Source organism: Dromaius novaehollandiae, chromosome 4, assembly GCF_036370855.1.
Source record: "Dromaius novaehollandiae isolate bDroNov1 chromosome 4, bDroNov1.hap1, whole genome shotgun sequence".
NCBI lineage: Eukaryota > Metazoa > Chordata > Aves > Casuariiformes > Dromaiidae > Dromaius > Dromaius novaehollandiae.
Genome location: NC_088101.1, coordinates 19751007 through 19758217, shown reverse-complemented (window position 1 = coordinate 19758217; position 7211 = coordinate 19751007). Strand labels below are relative to the sequence as shown.

The following is a 7211-nucleotide window of genomic DNA, read 5'->3' as shown; positions in this document are numbered from 1 at the left end:
GCTAAAACAGAGCACACGGTGTGTAGGTTCAATGTAGATTGGTTTGAGACTGCAGCAACCCTGGGCCCTTCACGTACCAGAAAGAGGAGATGCTGCATGTTAGCACCCGAGTAGGACTCAGTAAGTGCCAGGTTCAGAATACAGCCTATTTCGAGCTTTTAAAAATACATTGTAAGCTATTCTCCGAGCTGCACATATTTAGTTTTCCGTGCTCGGAAACAAACCTAAGTTTGTTTTCTAGTCACCCGAGGAGACTAACCTTGCAAACCCTGTCGTGCATATTGCTCTGAAGCCTGTAGGACCATAATTGCACAGCGCTTAGGAAAAAGGAAAGTTTCCCCCCAAAGGCTTTTGCTGCCTCGGGGACGGGTGGAGCTGACAAGCGCCTGCTAAGGGTAATCGGCTCTAAATGTCAGCACTGTTCTCCACGCGCAGGGGCAGCTCCTCTTACCCTGACCCCAAAGTCTGCGGCAAACTACTGTAGTTAAGAGCCCTTGGGAGAGCATTTCATCGGATGGAGATCAGAAAGCAAGAACTGAAAACTGGGAAAGTGCTTCATGGTGTCTCTTTAACAGCTTAGGACTGATTCATTTTCGTACTTGTGCCTGGGTCTTATTCACTGCTGCCTCGTAGATCAGTGGCACAACGGAGTCCCTGCTCCTGTTGATGCAGCATATGGGAGCGGGATCCATTATCTTTAGTTCCCAGGACTATAAAACGTCTAATAAACTCGGCAGCGAGAGCGCCAGATTTGTGCGGCACTGCCAGCTGCTGTAGCCTCGTTGTCTATTAAGCTGCGTTTTTAGTTTCGTTATTGATGGGGAGTGTTGATAGTCTAGCAAATAACGTTGCTTGCAGATTTGAGGCACTTTGCTAAAGCATCTAGGAGGTTGGCGGGTTGAAGGAGGACGACGGCTGCTAGAAGCGAAAGAAAACCGGGGGGAAAACAGCCTCCGGCCCGCGCAGCGTGAAGTCATGGTTCGTCTGATTTAGTGCTCCTTTGGAAAGCGGGAGGCCTCCGGAAGCGTGCCTGCGGGATTTGTAGGCGAACGCTTGCTCAGGAGACCAGGGACAACAGCCGCTGTGCCCACCAGAGCAAGGAGCGGAGCTGGCTCCGAAGCCCAGCGCTCCCGGCAAGAACAGATCCCTACGGAGAAGCCCTGCTGGCCCCAGTGCTCCCTGCGCAGGCGCCGGATCCAAGCACCGGGGAGATCCCCAGCCCTTCATCTCGTAGGCCGCTTCTCCCGCGGCAGCACGACTCGTGACTTCAGCTCCTACCCGGCCCCTCGCGGTGAGGGAGGCAGGGAACGATTCCTGCTGCCACGGGAAATCCATTTCAATTAACACGGGCACAGTCAGTCCTTTGGCATGTCAGGAAACCCTCCGGCTGGCTACAGAATCCCAGTAGGAAGCTCAAGTGCCTCCTTCTCAAGTGTCCATCACGTAACACCGAACCTGGACAGGGTTTCCTTGAGCGTCGGTTTGCTGGTCCGGCCGTTTTTTCAGCTTCTTCCCTAGCTGACTCCATCACAGTTTGACTCCCTGCTCTTTTCCCATCCAGAGCTCTGTGATTCCAGCTGCACCTTGGGAATAAAGGAAAAAAACCTCCATAATCGCTCCAAAAACAGCGCAAAACATGACCTTACATCTTGCAGTTGCCGTGGGGTGGCGGGGAGCACCTTTCCGCTCCATTTTACTTGTTCCCCTCCCAGCATTGCCGCTGGAGGTACCTTGCAGTTCCTGTCCAGCCTTGGGTTTCAGTGCTGCCTTCGTTCCCCTGGGATGTGAAGCTCAAGCACAGCTACGGGAAGTCAGGCGACATTTTCAGTCTCCAAGGCGTCTGCTCTTGAAAGGAGACTTCTAAACCCCGAGAGCAGGATCTGTTTCTGTTCTTGGACATCTATGCAGCTTCTTTGGACTAGACAAAGAAAGGCAAAATTTGGGGTATTAATGCTGATATAAATGCGGAAAGAAATATTCCCTTGAGTCTCACCTGGGCTAAGGTCTGCAAGGGTGGCCATCAGAGGAGCTCTTACCTGCCTGTGTAGTTAGACTTCTCCTGGTTTGTAAGTTCGCTGTCACCGCCCGGTGCCCACTGGCTCCTGACAGCCTTCCCGGGGAATTTCCGATCTCTCACTCTTTGCCATCGATAGCAGCAGCGCTGGAAAAAATCTGTTAAACGCTGGTCTGTCTCTGCCGGCTTTTCTCCAAGGAGCAGAAGGAAAGCAGGTTATGTTCTAGGAGAAGTTTCTTCCAAAGAACATGGATCGGAGGCTTGGGGCAAACGACCTTTACAAATCATTTAAAATCTGCTAAAATATCAATATATTCTTCTATTTTTCACTTACCCTTAGCTCCATATAGATGCTCTGCTATTATAATTTCTAAATGCCGACATTCATGAAAATAAGGGAGATGGCAATGACTTGTTTGACAAAACACGACTTCTGCTTGGTGAAGTTGTATATCTTCATCAGACGACACCAAGAGAGGGAGGGTTCATTACTTGCAGCGATAGTTTGTTCAGAGCTTTTCACCCTTCTTCTTAAAAACGTATTCCTACCATCTCAAATTTGTCTGTCTCAGCTCCCAGCTGCCGGTTCCTGTTATCTGCCGCATTAAAGGACTTTATAGTTCCGACTATTTTCTTTCCGCGAAGGTAATGGTACATCGTAATCAAGCCACCTCTAAATCTTCTTTTTGATAAGCTAAACAGATTGTGCTCTTTATGGTTCTCACTGTAAAGCACTTTCTTCAGCTCTTAAATCATTTCTGTGGCTCTTTTCTGCGCAGTCACCAATTTTGTTACATCCTTATGAAAAAATGAACCCTGGAGCTGAGCACATTGTCAGGCACTGGCCTCATCTAGCCTGTGTGCACCCTAAAAAGTCTGTGCCTGAATCTGCTCCCGCTCCTCTCTTTTGATATACAGGGATTATTTTACCTCTTTTCAGGATGGCTTTGCCCTGGCACCTTGTGTCCAGTGGCTCGTCCAGGAGGATCTCAAACCCTTTGCCGTCATTGCAGGTTTTCCTGCTGCCCATCTCCAGGACGCGGCTGGGACGTTGCGTCCCACAGGCCTAGGCTTTACGTCCGCCTGTATTTAAATGCAATTTGTTCGAGCAAGCCTGTCTCACCGAAGGTGGCGGCAGATTCACAGCTCCGCGGAGGGCTTGGTGGCGGCACCGCTGGGCACCTCCCGTGGCCGGTGACCTGGTGCTGCCGGCCCAGCTCCGCGGCAGCCGTGCCGTAGAAACGGCCTGTGGTCCGCGGGAGGGCACGCAACGGCTCTCCCAGGCAATAAAAAAGGGGAAGAAAAGAAGTCCCGGGGACATACCTGGTGCCCGGTGGCACCATTCGTGCTACAGCCCTGCTGTTACCTGTCACATCCCCAAATTGGCCGAGTTTTAGATTTCATCAATAGTCTTGAGTGCAAAATGTTTCCTGTGGGAGAAACATCTCTGTTTGAATTCCCACCGAAAAATACTGCGTGAAATCCATCGGTTCTTCATCCGTTTCGTGGGGTCCTCGCTGATATTTGTTAATCACCGGGTGGCACGGAGTCGAGAGGCTGGCGAACGGAGGGAGGCCGTCACCAAATCTGCAGTCAAAAAGGGAGAAGGTTGTTTTTCTTTGAGAAAAACAACCATTAAAATGCTTTCAGCGCTTGTCCTTACGACTTAAAATAATAAAAAAAAAAAGGCTTTTGGTTTTCCCCGCGAGGGCTCTGGAGATGTCCATCTCGTCATCGGTTTTTTGTCCTTTGCGTGTTGTTATCGCTCCCATTTCTCGGGGCTCGGCAGATTGCGAGGCTGCGGCTCGCCGTGCGGCCGTGCTGCTAAATGATTTATCGGGGGTCCTGCAAATCGCGCTGCGGAGAGCGCGGCCCCTTCCCCCACCGCAGCAGTCACCGGTTTGAAGCCGCGCAGCCTTCGAGGGAGCTAAGCTGGCCCTTCCCTGCCGAGGTTTAGGGAGCCAGAGAGCAAAATGCAGCTAAAAGCGAGCGTAAACACGCCGCGGTAACGATCTGGCATCCGAGTTTCAGCAGGGCTTAAAGGGGCCCCGGAGAAGCTCTTGTTTATCCACGGGGATTACGTTATAGCAGTAACTGGCCTCGGCATGTTGTTTAAATGGTTTCTTCGGACGCCAAAAAGAGAGGCAGCGCGGGGCTGCGGCCCCCCGTGCCGTCCCCCCGCGCCGCTGCGCGTCCGCTCCCGCTTTCCTTCGCCCTCCCCGTAGGCAGCGGCTCCAGGGCCGAGCCGTAGAAATGAGAGGATTTTTGGTTTTCGCTAAATTAAAAGTTCCTCCGGCGTTCGGAGGGGGCCATTTATCAGCCAGTTACGACGTCTTAAAACCGACCGAAGCGTTGCCGGGGCCGCGGGCTGACGTCCCGGCAGCCTGGGCCGTGTCCTGAGCGGAGAAGCGACTCCCAGCCGCTGACGGGCGGCGACGGGGCGCAAGGAGGTGGTTTATCACGCTGAGGTGAAGCCACGCGGCGAGCGCTGCCGACGTGCTTAGTGCACGGACCGGGGAGTTGCACCGTGTCTGTTTTGACTTTGCCGTTTCCGCTAGTGGAAGCGCGGCCCGGGCGCTCGCCGGGTTTTATTCCCTTCCCTTTTCCCACGTTATTAGCCAGGCTTTTTTCCACCAAAGTAGCTGGCAGCCGCAGACTCATTCACAAACCCGGCGCTCACGGCTGGAAATTTAAAGGGCCGGTGTCGCGGGCTTGTCGCCCTTGCCGTCCATCTCGTTCTTCCTTAAACCCCGCGTTGGCCCTTTCAACCTGCTCACCGCGGTACCTGCCCGCCGGAAAACGCGGGAAACCCAGCAAAACGGGCGCCGCCGCGCGGCGTTTTGTCGGCGCGTCTTGTGGCTTTGCCGTTCATCCTCTGCCAAGTTAAATGCTTGCAAATTTTACGTACTGCATAAAAGTTAGTTGTGTATAAATGTACAACATATGTCCGCGTTTGCACTCGTGCATCTCCACACGTCTTCCCAAAGGGGCTGTGTTGTGGCACAGCCTCTTTGCCTGCCACCCCTCGCCTTTCGCCCCGCAGGCCCGCCAGTCCCTGCCAGTTTATTTTGAGGATTATTTATTGTGCTGGATTTGGAGCTGGTGCGGGATACTCTGCTTTGCCATTTAAATCTCCATCCCGGTCACCTGGCACTATTTTTCCCCATTTTTTCAGCTGGGCTCATTGCGTTGAGCCGAGTTATCCTAACGCCCCGACTTCCCATTTGTCTCGGTCTCGTCCAGGCGATGAGGAAACGCGTGCAAAAACGGTCTCCAAGGAAAACTGACGGTGGAAAATTCAGCGTAAGGAGCAACGACAACTTGCTGCGGCCGCACAGGAGGCCGCAGGAGAGTTTGCGGCTCCCGCGGGCAGCTCCCTCTGCGGGACTCTGCGCCGTGGGCACGGGGCAGCGCGGCTTTGCAAACCAGCAGCTTTCCCTGAGAGCCGTTTCTCCAAAGTCTTGGTAATTTTTGTTTCGGGCTTTTCTTTTCTTTTTTTTTTTTTTATCTCGCGTTCTTTTTCCTGCTTTACGTCATGCTTTCCATTTTAGAGATGTCAGACGATCTGTGATAAACTGACAGTGTGTGCAGGAGCAGAGAGGAGACGAGGTCCATTTTAATGAGCCTGGCTCTGCCGGGTAGTGAAAACTGCGCCTTGACAAACGCCTGGATCTTGTTTCTCTTCGCAAAGCATCTTAATGTCATCAAGCAGATTTTTTGCACAAATAGGGAAATGCAGTCCCCAAAGCAGATTTCTTCCCGTCGCGGCTGAAATGGAAACCTACCGCTGAGACTCATACGATCGATCCCCTTGCGAGGGAAGCGTGGCCAGAAATCAGCATTCTCGTGGCTCCCGAAAACCGACGGAAATTTTTTGGAATAAAAGGTTGGTTCGTTCGGGGCTCACCGCTCACCCAGCAGTCCCTGCAAGCCCCACGCTTTTTGTCAGCGGCGATCTGCGGGAGGTTGGTTGACCGAAAGGAAAGGGGTTGGGGAGAGCAGGGCACCAGTGAGGACCAGGCTGTGGCTGGGCTGCAGTAAAGGGAACCGTGCAAGTAGGCAGGGAAATAAGTGTTCGTTATCATCGCTCATTTATCACGCTCGTGCACTGTTGCTGCATCTCTTGAGACAGTTAGGCCTATGAGCCCTGCCCGCTGACACAGATTTACTCCCACGTGTGGCCAGTCTCACCCAGCACCGGCTAAAGATGACTTGTTGCTCCAGTGACGCAGGGAGAGTTTGGGTGCTCACAAGGTCACTAGTGAGGCAGGAGGAGGGGAGATGCACAGCAAAGCTCAAGGTAAACCGCTCTCCGCTCCTCTGCCACCTCTGAAAAGGACTTAGGTGCCTTTCAACACCTACGTAGCATCTTTATTCTTTGTGGACGGAGGAATGCAACCGTCTTCCTTTTCTGACTCCCCGTGGAAATTTCTGGTGGTCCTTACCGCTCAGGTGGACTTGGCCACCACTGCACTGATGCTGATCTCCACGGCTTGCTTCCTAGTCTTTCAGGCAGGCTGGGCTCATGCTTCATGCTGGCTGCCAGCACAGTCCAGGTGGATTTTGGAGAGCTAATCCCAGTTCAGATAGCACATCTATTTCGAGTCCGATTTCTGCAGGAACCAGAAAGACTTCCTTGGGAAAGAAAGTCCTTAACATAGGGTAGAGGCTTGAACTGCAACATGGGTATGTGCAAACCTTCACTGGTTCAGTAATATGAGAAAGCATCTAGACATATACCAGCACCAACAAAATGCAAAAAAGATGGCTAGTCCTGGTCAAATTTGCAAAGGAAAGCTCCCTTCCAATGGTTATCTCTTTGTTTTTAACCTAGGCACCATTAGCTTCATATGCTCTGAAGCATCTACAAAGAAAATTTTTATGGAAGATATATTTTTTTAATCTTGCTTTCTGGGGAAGTACTTTTTTATCCAGTACTCTTCCTAAGCTATTTTTAGACTCCAAGGCATGAATTCTAACATTTTCTGGGCAACCAAGAGAAAAAGTGAATAGATGAACAGAGGACGCAAAATACTGCAGACTTTGTAAGCGTTATGCAGTCCAGTTTGGCTGTTTTCTACTGAAATGTGGGGTTTGTGACGATTTATTGACGCCTGCAGGAATTTTCATTTAGCTATGTATTTAAAAAAAAAAATCTAGTGTTCTGATGTTAACTTGTACCTCTGACTACAAATGG

General features: G+C 51.6%; 1 long non-coding RNA gene across 1 annotated transcript; it reads right to left on the bottom strand.

Moving 5' to 3' along the window:
* On the bottom strand, positions 1 to 5533 carry LOC112988719 (uncharacterized). The gene is made up of 3 exons (XR_003260607.2): positions 2037 to 5533; positions 1731 to 1918; positions 1 to 1583 (listed from the first exon to the last, which is right to left on the bottom strand). It is a non-coding gene; the product is annotated as an uncharacterized LOC112988719 (long non-coding RNA).
* Positions 5534 to 7211: the final 1678 nt, after the last annotated feature.